The following is a 16,371-nucleotide window of genomic DNA, read 5'->3' as shown; positions in this document are numbered from 1 at the left end:
ATTTGGTCCCAACTTTACTCACAGGGTTCAGGATGCAGGTTGGATTTGGAGTTTGAGTTCCTTTCTGTGTGTTGACTTGGGCAATGCCTCGATTCTCTCCTTTGTGTGGCTCTTTATATGACAGCTCAAAATATCTGTGTTTGATTCCTCAATTCAGGGATAGGAGAGAGGGAAGTGGAAAATTGGGGAATAAAAGGAAGGTGAGCGATTTTTGAAATTAAAGCATACACGTGACATTCCATCACTTTGACTAAAATCTACTGATTGGGGTATTTGCTAACCACTTAGTAGTTACACAGCGGTATGTATAGCAAAGATGGGGTCACTGGGTGCCATGTGGAGGCTGCCCACCGCACAGGCCAATTTGAGTCACTTGGGTCTCATTCAAATTATAACAGGAAACAACTGAACAGTTTTACTCTGAAGGGTGACAATGAGTGAATTTCCATTAATTTCAACCCCTTCATGCTGCTGACCTAAAAATGAGGCCAAGAGGGGAAGTGACAGTTCCAATTTCACCTTACTGAAACTCGGACATCTTTTGAGTTATTTTATGCTGTGACCCACCCCCCTTCTTGTAATTTTCCAGTCTCTACTTTGCGGTTTAGACACATGTGACACTAGCCACAGCTGTTATAGATATTATCTCAATGCACATGGTGATGCTCCTAGAAAGAACATTCTAGCCCGATCTCCACTGTGCAGGTTGGAAGACTGAGGAACAGCTGAGAGGAGCACGGTGTTTTCCAGGAAACAGAACTGGTGAGAAAAGGGAGTGATTTCAGCTCTATCTCCTGAAAGTTAGGACCCTAGTTACATTTCCAGACAGCTGTGTCCAGGGCTGTATCACCTCATCGTGTACAAAAAAGAGGATGACATGGGGGGGTGGAGCAGTTAACAGCATAGAAGCGGATTTGGGTAGATTTGATTGAAGGGAGGATCCCAGGTAATAAAATCTTGAATAAGTGACCTCACTTCCTTGGTGAGAGGCCCCAACAGAACTTAAACACTGGTTATGACGCCACCACATTATAGGGAGAGCCCCCCAAGAGCTCACTCGACTGGAGACTCTCAAGAGAACAATCTATTCTCCTGTTGTGCCCCACTTTTCAGAGGCTCTGGGCTGAGGGACTTTTTGGTTGCTGTGGACATTGCTCAGCCCTCATCACCGATACCTCTGGCCATTTGGCAGGAGGCACCGAAAGGTAACAGAGAGCAGCCCAGCATTGTTTGTGTGTGAAGGGGGTGGTGGGGACAGGGGATGAGGGGTACGTCCTTCCAGGGCAGGAGCAGGTTGTCAAGTGTCAGCAGCCCGGGGGGTCTGTCATGCCCAAACCCCAGTTCGTGGCTGGCAGGATGTGAGGTGAGCGCTCGAGACCAAGATCATCTGTGCACATGTTAAACCTGATCCCTAGAGCTTTCATCTGCTCTCCCCCCTGGCTGGGGAACTTGACAGATGCCTCTCTGTTCCTGAACTGAGGAACAGAAATTCTCATGGGGACTCTCCCTGTGGCAATGTTCAGGTAGGCTCCTGATCAATCCTGGCCCACCTACCAGACAGTTCTTTGCAGAGTTCCACCCAAAGATCTTTGTGGAGCTGGTCAATGGGTTCAACTCTTCCACGTTTCGAGGCAAGGGGCAGGCCGCCAACAACATCAAATTCTGGTCTTCAGTGAAAACAGGTGCAGAGGAGTCTCAAATCCCAAGACTTACAGGTGATCAGAGTTGGCCTAGAACCCAAACATGAATCTGGCAAGTGCTTGGGGTCCTCTGAGGAATGTGGTTTTCCAGGGCCTTCTGTTCCACATCAAGAGCAGACCAAGCCTCAGGCAGCTTAGAGGGAATGTCATTCAGCCCGTGCTTTGGGCAGTTCCCTGTTTGACCTGTATGATCTTGAGTACTTGTTTGTAATTCCTAACCGTCTATTTTCTTATGTCAACAGTGATGTTTACTGATGCCTAACTGGGCTGATGTACTTAAAACAGGGAGGTGCTGGTGTTCACCAGATAACAGAATGTCCTGAAGGGTCGACTGTCGATCAGCCCCCTCCACTTAACTTATACTTTTAAACCTAGAACTTTTTTCGAGATGGGCACTCAGGTCCTCCTCTTGCACCACTTCCTGCTATGCTACTAGTTTCTGGTCTGAGCTCCACATCCTGATCCTACTGGTGATTTATGATGCTGCCATTGTGTATATGTCCTTCCTTGTCCACACGGTGTGAAAACAGACAGCCCTGTCCCCGGACGATGCCTGAATAATGTTGCCCCTCAAAGCAGGCACAAGGAAGAATCAGAGAGAGTCCCTGGTACCAGCATTCCCAGGTAGAAACATCACCTCCACCACGCTGTCCCTGTGCTCCTATCAGGCCTTCACTACTGCCCAACAGGTCCTACATGAGCAGTTTCATAGGCGAGGGCTGTGCCAGCCACAGCATGGTGGCGAGTGTCCCACCTTTGTCTGTGTGTCTTTGGAATGTCACCACACCTCTCTGAGCTTCACTTTCCTCTTCACACAAGTAGGGGGATAAAAGTATGAACCTCGTAGGGTTACTGTAGCAAGTCACGGTAGATGCTTGCCTGGTGGCTGGCTCTGCAGAGAGGGCTGCTGGCCATGCTCTGTGTCTTCACATTTATATTTCTCTCTTCCCAGTGAAGAAGCTCTCTGCCTCATCCTGCACCGGCCTGTGGTTTTTCTGAGTTTGGAAAAGCACATGAAAATCACCCTGATTTCCTATTTGCAAAGAAGTTTTGTGGTTGCATCCATCTGGTTCTGGACCTAGTCCTTGGTGTGGCCAGATTAGGAATTTCTGGGAGCAGGCAGAGGAACTCCAGGCCCACCCAGATACCTGGGATGGTTCTGGTTGGCACTCACTCATTCAGTAATATAGATTAAGTACCCAGTACATGCAGGCATTTTCCTAGACACTAAATTTAAAGAATAAAACAGACACAATCCCTGGGGCTAAATTATAAACTGAGTTTCAGATCATCTCTCTAGACATCTTAAGTAGTCATGTCCACAGTGCATGAGAAGTGATGTCCTCATGGCTGCCTCTGGATAGGGGTGCTCCTCCCATATTAGAACACAAATATAAACGGCAGGACCAACTAAAACTCTGAGTGGCCTTGGGCTCACAGGCTCCTCTGTCGACCCAAATACCACTGTGCTAGGCCTCAGCACAGAGTGGGAGTGTGGAGGCCGTGCTGGGCAAGGACAGGCAGAACGCTGGAGCCCGCACACCTTTCAGTTCCCATGGGAACGCTTATGTCTGGGGGTTTCCCCCGAAGAAGCAAATGGGGCAGAAAGCTGTGGATAGGGTCCCAGCCTCCCTGGGAATCAGAGGGGTTGAGTTGGTCCCCGAGAGACTCATCCCCTCCGTAGCCCCATCTCAATCCACCTACCCTCCTCTGACACCCATAACTGGGGACCAGAAGAGGAGGTGAGGTGAGCAACATGTTCACAAAGCTGTCTCAAGCTCAGTCCTGGTGCTCATGTGCATGGAGGATGGAGTATGCTGTGCCCATGACCTTGGAGAGGAGAGTGTCAATAAGAAGACCAGACTCACACAATCTCTGTCGGGCTCAGGCCTTCCAGTACAAGGATAACCACAGTGGGGTTGGAAGTGGGCTGAGGCCATCATCTGGGTCCAAGAGCCAAAGGAGGGTGCTTCGGGTGCACAGCATTGAGTGAGAGGCCAGGCATCCGGCTCTGTTATACACGTGACTCCCCCCACGCTCTGCCTCTCATCTTAGGCACCTGGTTGTGTTAGTACCTGCAGCTTACCTGGCAGCCCCTGCTCTGTCCCTTTTTTAGGCTAAAGTTGGCATACATGCAGGTCAGTTTGCCTGCCTCAGACATGAAACACCATGCCCCATTTTCCTGGTCCAGAAGGAGATTTTAGAGTCCACTGAGGCAAAGCCAGAGGGTAAAGGGACTGCAGGCAGGGAAGATTGTCTGCGTTAGGGTTTAGGGGCTGGGTATTCCTTTTAAAGACAGTAGATGTTTCTGTTTGGGGGAAGGCACAGGGAAAGTCAGTTATGTGGGTGAACCTTTCTCTTTATCCTGCTCTAGTGCCAGCTCCAAGGTTCTTGCTTGCTGAAGGGTCAGAAGAAGGGTCAACGCAGTGCTAGAGACAGCTGCACCAGGACCGTTGGCTCCGATGGGCGTGCGGAGCACGTGGGTACTCATGGTTGGCCTGGGGCCCCACACCTGCATTTTCATGGCGTGGACTCCTATGATCAGGGTGCAGATCCCCAGATCCACCACTTATCAACCACGTAAGCTGGGCAAGTTCACTGTCCACCTGAGATCAGTAGAGATGGACAATGAGAGGACTTCCCACACAGTGGCTGTGCAGATTAAAAGAGGTAGAACAGGCAGAACATCAGGCAGAGCCTGGTCCATCGCTTGGGGGAGGAGAGCTCACTGTGTGCAGCCAGGTACCCGGGTCACCCCCCAATCTGCCCAGAGACTCAGCAGCCTCAGCACCTATTACACATCTGAAGTGTCCTTAACCTCAAGGGACAGAAACAGGCAAATCCCCTGGTTGTAGCTGCACAGAGGAATGTGCATTTGAACAAGGAATTAGAGCAGAAGGGTGACTGGGGTGGGTGGAAGATGCTCCCTTGGGTTGAGCAGAATTGAGCTGCCTTGTGGAGCTGGCAGTTAGTGGAGATGGGCAGGCTTGGCTATATCCTCCACTTCTGAGCTCCCACTGTCAGTGATGCCCCTGCCGGGCATGCAAAGACGGGGTGTGGCAGACCCATGTGACGTTCCCCCTGCTCCCCGGGACGTGTTGAAGAAGGTGGTACCCGCTCAGTGCCTGGGCTCCATCTGGTCCCAGAAAACACATTTGGAAATGAGCACATGGCACCAACCATCCATGCCACTGTCACCCAGTTCAACAGTGTGGCCAAGTGCATCATCACCACCTGCCTCGGAGACCTGGGCATGATGGCCCAGGAGAGGGCCTGGGTGGTGAAGCACTGTATGAAAGTGGCCAGGGTCGGCCATTGGAGGTCTAGCAGCGTCCCTCTCCAGAGTCCTGGAACTGCCACTTCCACTGTAACAGCTTTCAGGATTGAAGTCTGTGGTCTAAGCCCCTGCACCATCCCTATGAGGCAGGAGATAGATGGGTCCCAGGGTGAAGAGCTGGAGTTTCTCCCCTGTGGACAGATACTCCAAAATACCAGGAGTGAGAGAGGAGGCTGGGCCCTGCCCAGATAAGAGATAAAAGAGCACATATTCCTCATTCCCAACTACACACACGCAGAAAGGCTCATTGAAGGTCAAAAAGGGAGGGTTAGGGTTAGGGTTAGGGTCAGGGTTAGGGTTAGGGTTAGGGTTGGTGATGTCTGCGTCCATCCGTGTTGCTCCTAACCTCCAGGCGAGTTGGAAAATATGAGAAAGTACGACCAACGGGACACACGGAGGACGACGCCAGTCACGGACACACTCTCCTGGTCACACACAACAGTCCCTGTGGTCACCGTGACCCAAGGGGCACCACGGGGTGCTGGTCCACCCATCCAGTATACCCAACCCTTCCCAGGGCTCAGCGACAGCCTCAGAAGGTTTAGGCCTCCTCGGCGGCCTATCGCCGGCGACAACATGAACGGCGGGCACCACCGGCACAGTCGCCGCCAGCGTCGCCGGCCTCCCGGAACTCTGCCTCGTGCCCGGAGGCTGAGTCTCAGCCCTCGCGAAGGTCACTGAAGCTCCGGATGGAAGGGACGGTCTCCAAGCAGCGGCCACTTGGCGCCCGACAAGCGGCGGGAAAGTCCGAGGGACTGATCCCGATTGCCTGCCGGCGAGGGTACAGCGCGGGCCGCCCAAACGCCGGAGTTCGTCCCGCGGCTTCCGCCTCGGAGCTAGCTCGGGGATCGGCACCGCGGGAAGCGACCCCGGCAACGGAAAGAGGGCGGGTACTGGGAAGAGGTCGCCGGGAGGCTGCCGCGGAGAAGCGCTCCCCACGCGATTCCCGGCGGGGCGGGCGCACTAGCGGCCCACAGCGCTCGGGCGGGTCCCTCCTCCTGGGAGCACTTGGGGATTTTGCGGGGACTTGGGCTGCGTGGACTGTAAAACTGAAACCATGAAAGGACACGTAGAAAACATGTATGAATGATTTTTATTCTGTGGTTTCAAAATGGAGCCCTTGTAAAGCATTTTTTTTTAAAGTCCAAAAACCATCAAAGAAATGAATGATAAACTTGACCACAAATTCATCTTTACATATTCCACAAGCAAAGTCCAATGATAAGAAACCGGTGTGTGAGCAACATTTGTGCAAATACATGTGTAATAAGATTACTGATATCAGAATTATTTAATATGAAAACGAACATTCAATAAATATAGCCATTAAGAGGGATCAGGTAAGGAAATTCTAGTATGTCTACACAATGCAATATTATTAATTTGTGTTTTACTTTTTGATATTTTTAAATGAAGTAAATCTATAGGTGGAAAGATGTTGACTTGGAAAGATGTTGATGATGGACTGTTCAATGGAAATAGCAAGTTGTAGGACTTCCACTGGTGCTAAAAATAAAAACTAAAGCATACACACACAAACACACAGGAGAGACTGTAGCATCCATATGATCCTACGGGAAAATATGACTCTGGAATCAACCACATAAATGTGTCATTCAGGAGAAAGATCATCTAAATCACCATATTCAGTCCTTAATCAAATTTTCATTTATTAACAACTATTTTCTGAGAACCTCCAATATTTCAGAATGTGAACTGTTATGAGGATTGAAAGGTAAATAGTACTATGTCCTTACCTTCATAGACTTCTACTTCTTAACACAGTAAATTAAATTACCCTGCAAAATAAAACTTCTGATATTAAAAATTAAATGTAAATAAGGGTTTACACATTGTATAATTCCAAAATTTTGCTACTAGTTTACAAAGAAAAGTTGGCACTTTACAAAATAAAGTTGACATTTAAAACATTATCAGTTCTGGATCCTTGATTAGCCTGTATATTTTCAGAAAGGCTGGGTTATTAAAAATACTGCCTAAAATTCTGAACTTCTGTAAAGTTACTCTGCAAGATTTAGGAAGAGTAAAGCTAGATTTCTTTTCCTAAGAGCCAGGTTTCCTGTTTACTGGATCATGAAATAATTATTTTTAAAATTAATTGTTTGGATTCGAAAATAATGTTTTGAAAATCAATAATGGCTTTTATTAGAATAGAAAATCGGCTGCACATGCCCCTTAAAATTCTATTTATCTGCCATTTTATTTGACCATCCATGGGGCACCATTTTCAAGAATACTGTACAAGAGGATCTCTATTTTAATCATTATTGGGGCTCCTAATCTTCTCTTAATTTTAGAGAATCCAAAACACCCCAAACAACACAATATTGTCATATAGACATTTCCTGAAATGTGCTATAAGCTATATACATTATTGATAAATTTGAAATGAAATGTATTGATAAATACATAAGAAAAAGAAAAAAATGTATTTTGTTTGTGTTATTATTATGCAGGAAGGCACTTTTAAGAAAGAAATGTTATACGACATGCAAGAATCTCTGGAAGTTGCATGAAAATGCTTTTGTATTTAATAACCTAAATTATGTAGTTCTAGACTTTAGTTATTTTTCTTAAGTTTTGAGTAGCATATTAAATTATGTATTCATTATTTCATCAATGTGATGATTTTTCGAATTTGCTTTACTCCCAAGTGTAGATTAGAACTCATTAACTCCTGATAGTTTTATATCAATAAATTATTTTTTTAAATAAATTAAATAAATAAATATATTTATTAGAAAAAAAGGATCCTATAATGAAAGAAGCTTCTCTTTTAAAAAGCAGTGATGCACAGGCTTAAGAGTTCTTGTGCAATGTGCAGATAAAATAAAAATGAAGTCGGTTGCTATCATCATCCTTAGTGCAATTTCACTACTCTGGTTTCTTTCAGTATACCTGGAAAATTAAATCTGTGATCACTCTTAAAGTCATATCTTTTTTTTAAAATACATCTTTATAAGAGTATACTTACTTTGCAATACTGTGTTAGTTTCTGTTGCACAACAAAGTTAGTCAGCCATATGCATACACATATCCCCATTGCCCCTCCCTCTTGAGGCTCCCTCCCACCCTCCCTATCCCACCCCGCTAGGTCATCACAAAGCATCGAGCCAATCTCCGTGTGCTATACTGCTGCTTCCCACCAGCCAACTGTTTTACATTCGGTAGTGTAAATACGTCGACGCTAAGCTCACCTCGCCCTCCCACCCCGTATCATCAAGTCCACTCTCTTTATCTACCTATTTATTCCTGCCCTGTAACTATATTCATCAGTACCTTTTTTGTTTTTTTAGATTCTATATATATGCGTTAGCATACGGTATTTTTTTCCCTCTCTCTGACTTACTTCAGTCTGCATGACAGACTATGCCCATCCACCTCACTACAAATAACTCAATTTCATTTCTTTTTATGGCTGAGTAATATTCCATTGTATATATATACCACATCTCCCTTATCCATTCATCTGTCAATGGACATTTAGGCTGTTTCCATGTCCTGGTTATTGTAAATAACGTTGCAATGAACATTGTGGTGCATGTCTCTTTTTGAATTATGGTTTTCTCAGGGTATATGTCCAGTTGTGGGATTTCTCGGTCATATGGTAGTTTTCTTTTTATTTTTTTTAAGGAACCTCCATACTGTTTTCCATAGTGGTTGTATCCATTTACATTCCCACCAACAGTGTGGGAGGGTTCCCTTTTCACCACACCCTTTCCAGAATTTATTGTTTCTAGCTTTTTTGATAATGGCCATTCTGATTGGCATGAGGTGATACCTCATTGTAGTTTTGATTTGCATTTCTCTAATAATTCGTGATGTTGAACATCATTTCATGTGCCTCTTGGCCATCTGTATGTCGTCCTTGGTGAAATGTCTATTTAGGTCTTCTGCCCATTTTTTAATTGCATTGTTTGTTTTTTTGATATTGAGCTCCATGAGCTGTTTGTATATTTTGGAGATTAATCCTTTGTCTGTTGCTTCATTTGCAAATATTTTCTCCCATTCTGAGGATTGTCTTTTTGTCTTGTTTATGGTTTCCTTTGCTGTGCAATAGTTTTAAGTTTAATTAGGTCGTATTTGTTTATTTTTGTTTTTATTTCTGTCACTCTTGTAGGTTAGGTGGGTCAAAAAAGATTTTGCTGTGGTTTATGTCAAAGAGTGTTTCTCCTATGTTTTCTTCTAAGTGTTTTATAGTGTCTGGTCTTACATTTTTAAGTTTTTAAACCATTTGGAGTTTATTTTTGTGTATGTTGTTAGGGAGTGTTCTAATTTCATTCTTTTACATGTAGCTGTCCAGTTTCCCCAACACCAATTATTGAAGAGGCTGTCTTTTCCCCATTGTATATTCTTGCCTCCTTTGTCATAAATTAGGTGCCCATATGTGTGTGGGTACCTGTACCACCCTGTACCATTGATCTATATTTCTGTTTTTGTGCAAATACCGTACTGTCTTGATTATTGTAGCTTGTTATATAGTTTGAGGTCAGGGAGCATGATCCCTCCAGCTCCGTTTTTCTTTCTCAAGATTGCTTTGGGTATTCGGGGTCTTTTTTCTTTCTATACGAATTGCAAGATTTTTTGTTCGAATTCTGTGAAGAATGCCATTGTTAGTTTGAAAGGGATTGTATTGTATCTGTACATTGCTTTCAGTAGTATAGTCATTTTCACAATATTGATTCTTCCAATCCAAGAATATGGTATATTTCTCCATCTGTTTATGTCATCTTTGATTTCTTTCATCAATGTTTTATACTTTTTTAAGTACAAGTCTTTCACCTTCTTAGGCAGGTTTATTCCCAGGTATTTTATTCTTTTTGTTGCAATGGTAAATGGGAGTGTTTCCTGAATTTCTCCTTCTGATATTTCGTTGTTGGTGTATAGGATTGCCAGAGATTTCTGTGCATTAATTTTGTATCCTGAAACCTTACCAAATACAATGATTAGTTCTAGTAGTTTTCTGGCAACATCTTTAGGATTTTCTATGTGTAGTATCATGTCATAGGCAAATAGTGAAAAATTTACTTCTTCTTTTCCAATTTGGATTCCTTTTATTTATTTTTCTTCTCTCATTGCCGTGGCTAGGACTCCCAAAACTATGTCGAATAAGAGTGGTGAGAGTGGACATCCTTGTCTTGTTCCTGATCCTGGTGGAAATGCTTTCAGTTTTTCACCATTAAGTATGAGGTTTGTGGTGGGTTTGTCATATATGACCTTTATTATGTTGAGGTAGCTTCCCTCTATGCTCATTTCCTGGAGAGTTTTTATCATAAATCAGTGTTGAATTTTTTCAAACACTTTTTCTGCATCGATTGAGATGTTTGTATGGGTTTTATTCCTTAATTTGTTAATGTGGTGTATCAGGTTGTTTGATTTGCGCATATTGAAGAACCCCTGGGACAAATCCCACTTGATCATGGTGTCTGATCCTTTTAACATGCTGTTGGGTTCTGTATGCTAGTACTTTGTTGAGGATTTTTGCATCTATGTTCATCAGTGATATTGCCCTGTAGTTTTCTTTCTTTGTGATATCTTTTTCTAGTTTTGTTTGATATCAGGGTGATGGTGGCTTCATACACTGAATTTGGGAGTGTTTTTCCCTCTGCAAATTTTTGGAAGAGTTTGAGAAAGATCGGTGTTAGCTCTCCTCTAAATAGTATTTGATAGAATTCGATAGAATAGAATTTGATAGAATTCACCTGTGAAGCCAGCTGGTCCTGAACTTTTGCTTGTTGGAAGATTTTTAATTATGATTTCAATTTCATTACTTGTGATACATCTGTTTATATTTTCTAATTCTTCCTGGTTCAGTCTTGGAAAATTGTACCTTTCCAGGAATTTGTCCATTTCTTCATGGTTTTCCATGTTATTGGCATATAGTTGTTTGTAGTAGTCTCTTATAATCCTTTGTATTTCTGCAGTGTCAGTTGTGATTTCTAGTTTTTCATTTCTAATTTTATTGATTTGCATCCTCTCCCTTTTTTTCTTGATGAGTCTGCCTAAGGGTTTATCAATTTTGTTTATCTTCTCAAGGAACCAGCTATTAGTTTTATTGATTGTTGCTACTGTTTTCTTCATTTGTATTTCATTTATTTCAGCTCTGATATTTATGATTTCTTTCCTCCTACTAACTTTGGGTTTTTTGTTCTTTTTTCTCTAGTTGTTTTATGTGTACGGTTAGCTTGTTTATTGGAGATTTTTCTTGTTTCTTGAGGTGAGATTGAATGGGTATAAATTTCCCTCTTAGAACTGATTTTGCTGCATCCCATAGGTGTTTGGTCAGTGTGTTTTCATTGTCACTTGTTTCTATGTGTTTTTTAATTTCTTGTTTGATATCTTCAGTGATATCTTTGTTATTTACTAGTGCACTGTTTCACCTCCATGTATGTGTGTTTCTTACAGTTTTTTCTTGTAATTGAATTCCAATCTCATAGCGTTGTGGTCAGAAAAGATGCTTGATATGATTTCAATTTTTGTAAATTTTCCGAGGCTTGATTTGTGACCCAAGATGTGATGTATACTAGAGAATGTTCTGTGTGCACTTGAGAAGAAAGTGTATTCTGCCACTTTTGTGTGCCATGTTCTACAAATATCAATTAGGTCTATCTGCTCTATTGTGCCATTTAGAGATTGTGTTTCCTTATTTATCTCCTGTTTGGATGATCTGTCCATTTGTGTAAGTGGGGTGTCACAGTTTCCTACTATTATTGTGTTATTGTTGATTTCTCCTTTCATGGTTGTTAGCATTTGCTTTATGTATTGAGGTGCTCCTGTGTTGGGTGCATAAACATTTATAATTGTTATATCTTCTTCTTGGATTGATCCTTTGATCATTATATGGTGCCGCTCCTTATCTCTTGTAATACTCTTTATTTTAAAGACTATTTTATCTGTTACAAGTATTGCTACTCCAGGTTTCTTTTGATTTCTATTTGCATGGAACACTTTATTCCATCCCTTCACTTTCAGTCTGTATGTGTCCCTAGGTCTGAAGTGGATCTCTTTTAGACAGCATATATATGGGTCTTGTTTTTGTATCCATTCAGCCAGTCTGTGTCTTTTGCTTGGGGCATTTCATTCATTTACATTCAAGGTTATTATTGATATGTATGTTCCTATTACCATTTTCTTAATTGTTTTGGGTTTGTTTTTGTGGGTCCTTTTCTTCTCTTATGTTTCTCACTTAGAGGAGTTTCTTTAGCATTTGTTGTAAAGCTGGTTTGGTGGTGCTGAATTCCGTTAGCTTTTATTTGTGTGAAAAATTTTTCACTTCTCCATCGAATCTGAATGAGATCTTTGTTGGACAGAGTAATCTTGGTTATAGGTTTTTCTCTTTCATCACTTTAAGTATAACCTGGCACTCCCTTCTGACCTGCCGAGTTTCCACTGAAAAATCAGCTGATAAACTTATGGGGATTCCTTTGTATGCTACTTTTGTTTTTCCCTTGCTGCTTTTAATATTTTTGCTTTGAATTTAATTTTTGATAGTTTGATTAATATGTGCCTTGGTGTGTTTTTCCTTGGGTTTATCCAATATGGAACTCTCTGTGCTTCCTGAACTTGGTGACTATTTCCTTTGCCATTTTAGGGAAGTTTTCTGCTATAATGTTTGCAAATATTTTCTCAGACACTTTCCTTTTCTCTTCTTCTTCTGGGACCCCTATTATTCGAATGTTGGTGCATTAGTGATCTCGCAGAGGTCTCTGAGATTGTCTTCAATTCTTTTCATTCTTTTGTGTATATTCTGCTCCTCAGCGGTTATTTCCAACGTTTTGTCTTACACCTCACTTATTCTTTCTACTGCCTCTGTTATTCTGTTATTGATTCCTTCTAGTGTCTTTTTTATTTCAGTTATTGTGTTGCTCATTTCTGTTTGTTTGTTGTTTAGTTCTTCTAGATCTTTGTTAAACATTTTTTGTATTTTCTCATTCCATGCTTCCATTCAATTTCCAAGTTTCTGGATCATCTTTACTCTTATTACTGTGAATTATTTTTCACGTAGGCTGCTATTTTCACTTCATTTATTTGGTCTTGTAGGTTTTTACCTTCCTCCTTAAACTGTGACATAGTTTTTTGCTATGTCTTTTTTTTGTTTTGTTTTGTTTTATGATTGGGATTGTGATATTGTAATACTGCATTTTTACCCTGAGCCTTCCAACTCTGCAGTTTGTAGGCTCTTGGCTAGAGCTGGGTCTTTCTGCTGAGATGAGCACCTCTGTGAGACCTCACTCTGAGGAATATTCTCTGGGGCCTGAGGTTCTCTGATAGTCCAGTGGTTCAGACTTGGATCTCCCTCTGCAGGAGTTTCTGCCCAGCCCTAGGCTCGAGAATCAAGATCCTGTAAGCTACGTGGGGCAGCCAAAAAGCAAAAAAAAGGGGAAAAGAACTACAACCAAGTAAAAAATAATATTAGACTAGGAAAATAACAGATATGTTAGAAATAATATAAAAATAAATATATAGATGAATCAACAACTGGAAGGTACAACAGTACCACAATAGTAAAAAAGAGGAGTGGGGAAAAGAAAAAAACGGGCTGGTCGGAGGGGGAGGACTTGGCTGTGGAGAGCAGGACATAAGCAATGGTGAGGTTTGGGCGGTGGGTGGCGCCAATGCTCAGGACCCACAGAGCTGGAATGGGCTCTGGGGGATCTGGGAGGTGGAGCTTAGGCTTAAGGAACAAAAGGGACCCACGCGTGCCTGCCACCCCTGGCCTCAGAAGGTAGGGGACCTCACCTGGCAGCCCATCAGGTTTCCAGTGCTCCAGTGGGTAGAGCAAACGCCCTCCTCTCCTCGCCTCTTCTCCTCCGGTCTGAGAGGGCCCCTCCCACCTACCTCTCCTGATCCAGCCGGCCTCCCTCCTATGCCCCCAGGGCCCATCCGGCCTGCATGGGGCTTTGGAAGTGGGGGAACAGGCTTAGGAGCTCAGCAAGCTCTCCGGCCCAAGTGGGTCAGGCGATCGCCTTCCACTCCTCTCCGGCTCTTCCCGGAGAGTCCTTCCCACCTGCCTCTCCTGATCTCCCCAGCCTCAGGGGCGCCTATGTTGTCTGGCTTACACTTCTCCTCCCCCTTCAGTCCCCGTATGTCCTACCAGTTCACTCTGGGGTTCCTCCCTTCTCCTTGGGTGTCAGAGTTCCCCACCAGCGGCCTGAAGGCGCCCTAGTGCTGAGGAGACGCTAACTCCGCATCTTCCCACACTGCATTCTTGAATCCTCCCCCTATTCTTTAAAAAAATTTACATACTCAATGACCTCTGGCAAACACTGCCACAGTCAAAAGAGATGTCTCCAAACCAAAGTTCAAACTAAATAGTTTTGTGGGTTTTGATGCCCTGTTTTTATACTCAGAATATACCTGGTAGTTTTTAATAGTTGAAGCTCATCCAGGTGGAAGCTCTATTTCAGTAACAGGGATTTGTGGTTTTTTTCTTAGATGAGAGAAGGCAGCAGGTGGATTCCCTCCCCAGAGCAGTAAAACTTGTACCTTTTGTGTCTTAGTGTTTATTCTAACCAAGATTACTGAGAGTAATGTCACCAGTTTTATATTTACCAAAAAAAGGTTTATTTCACATGGCAAAATTTCCTAAGTTTACCTGCTCTTTAGGTAAAACTCCAACATGTAGTGTTTAAAAATACTACTTTCCTAACCCAGGTCTGGCAAAATGTTCTAAAGGGCAGATAGTAAATCTTTTAGGCTTTGTCACATGACCTGTGTTGCATCTAGTCAACCCTGTTATTGCAGCAGGAAAGCAGCCACAGATAAAAGGTAAATGAATGAGCATAGCTGTGCTCCAATAAAACTTTTTTTATTTATAGACACTGAAATTTGACGGTCATATAATTCTCACGTCTCACAACTTTTTTTTTTTAATATCTTAACATTTAAAATTATAAAAACCATTCTTAACTTGCAGGTCCTACCAGCACAGCCTGGGGTAGGATTTGGCGCACGGGATGCAGGATGCCATGGAATGATCTACAGAGCCACAGTGGAACCGACACTTTTTAGAGATCAGCATTCCAAAATAAACTGATTGCACTTGACACATGCCAGAAAATATTAAAACAAAACAAATACCAAATTACAAAATGTTCCCCATCAAGTCCTCCCTCAAGATGTCCCAGCTCCCCATGCACGGCCTCCTCCTCTTGCCATCCCCAGCCATCGGCAGTGAGTGAAAGCTGTCCTGTCCCTTTGCCCCATGGCCTGCCGCGTGCAGGGCCCCCATTAATTCTGAACAGCAGCTACTTGCTGGGTACAGATTGTCATCCGTCAAGTCACCAGTACCTACAGTGTCTCCCAGAGGGACATTAAGCTGCCTTTCCAGCCCCATCCCTGCACGTGGAGTCCGGCCACTGAGTCCTGCTTCTCTGACGGCTAATGGCCAGCGGAGCATGGCAGCTGTTTTGTGCTCTGTGCACCCAAATGTGGTTGAGACTGTGACCAGCTCTTGAGACTCACAGCCAAAGCTTAAGGATGACTGGCATTTCAATTCATGAACCGTCTTGTTTTGGCAGGGGACCGAACACCTTCTACAAAATACTTTTATAGAACCGTTATTACCAGGAGGGAAACCTGGGCCCGTTCACACCAGAGACAAGGATCAGAGAAGGAACGCGCGGGGTGCGGCGTGGACTTGGTGTCCCAGCAGCGGCGCCGCGCACAGCACGCAGACAGCGGAGGGGCCGGAGCGTCCCAGTCCCCCCGCTTCCTGGGCACCAGACCGGCAGCAGGCGGAGCGGGAAGTGGCAGTGTCCCTGCGACCCCAGACTTAGACGGGAGGCCGTGCTCAAAGGCTCGGGCTGCCACTGGGTCGGCAGGTCCTGGGAATGAGCGTGGGAGGACCCGGGGAAGCAGAGCCTCCCGCCCCGGATGCGGCAGCGTCTTACCGGGACGGGGCCCTGCCGTGGGTTCGGGGCCTCGGACATTCTTCACCGGCCACGGCGCACTCTGTGCAGGGCATCCGGGGCGGCAGCTCCAGGAGGCGCAATGTAAAATGTCCGCAGGCTCTTCGAAGGGCAGGTCCCTGCGCCTCCAGACTCGCAGCTGTGCCTCCAGGGTACCCTGACGCCCCTGCGTCTGGACATGAGGGGACAGCGCAGCCCGGCTCAGATTCCTCTGGGTTTGAGATGCTTGGACGTTGAAGGGGCTCCGAACGAGGCCGGTTGTTGCTCCGCCCGAAGAAACAGTCAAACTGCCCGCCCCTTGGCCCCAGAGCACGGAGCCCTTCCTCTTGTCCTTCCTTCCTTCCATAGCCTCGGGGCGCCCCTACTCTTATCCCAGGAACCCAACCCAACCCCGAGCGCGGGC

Source organism: Delphinapterus leucas, unplaced genomic scaffold (genome assembly GCF_059928025.1).
Source record: "Delphinapterus leucas isolate spDelLeu-1000000601 "Yukka" unplaced genomic scaffold, BTC_Dleu_Yukka2 spDelLeu_asBTCV2_sq67, whole genome shotgun sequence".
Classification (NCBI taxonomy): Eukaryota; Metazoa; Chordata; class Mammalia; order Artiodactyla; family Monodontidae; genus Delphinapterus; species Delphinapterus leucas.
This window is presented reverse-complemented; position numbering follows the sequence as displayed.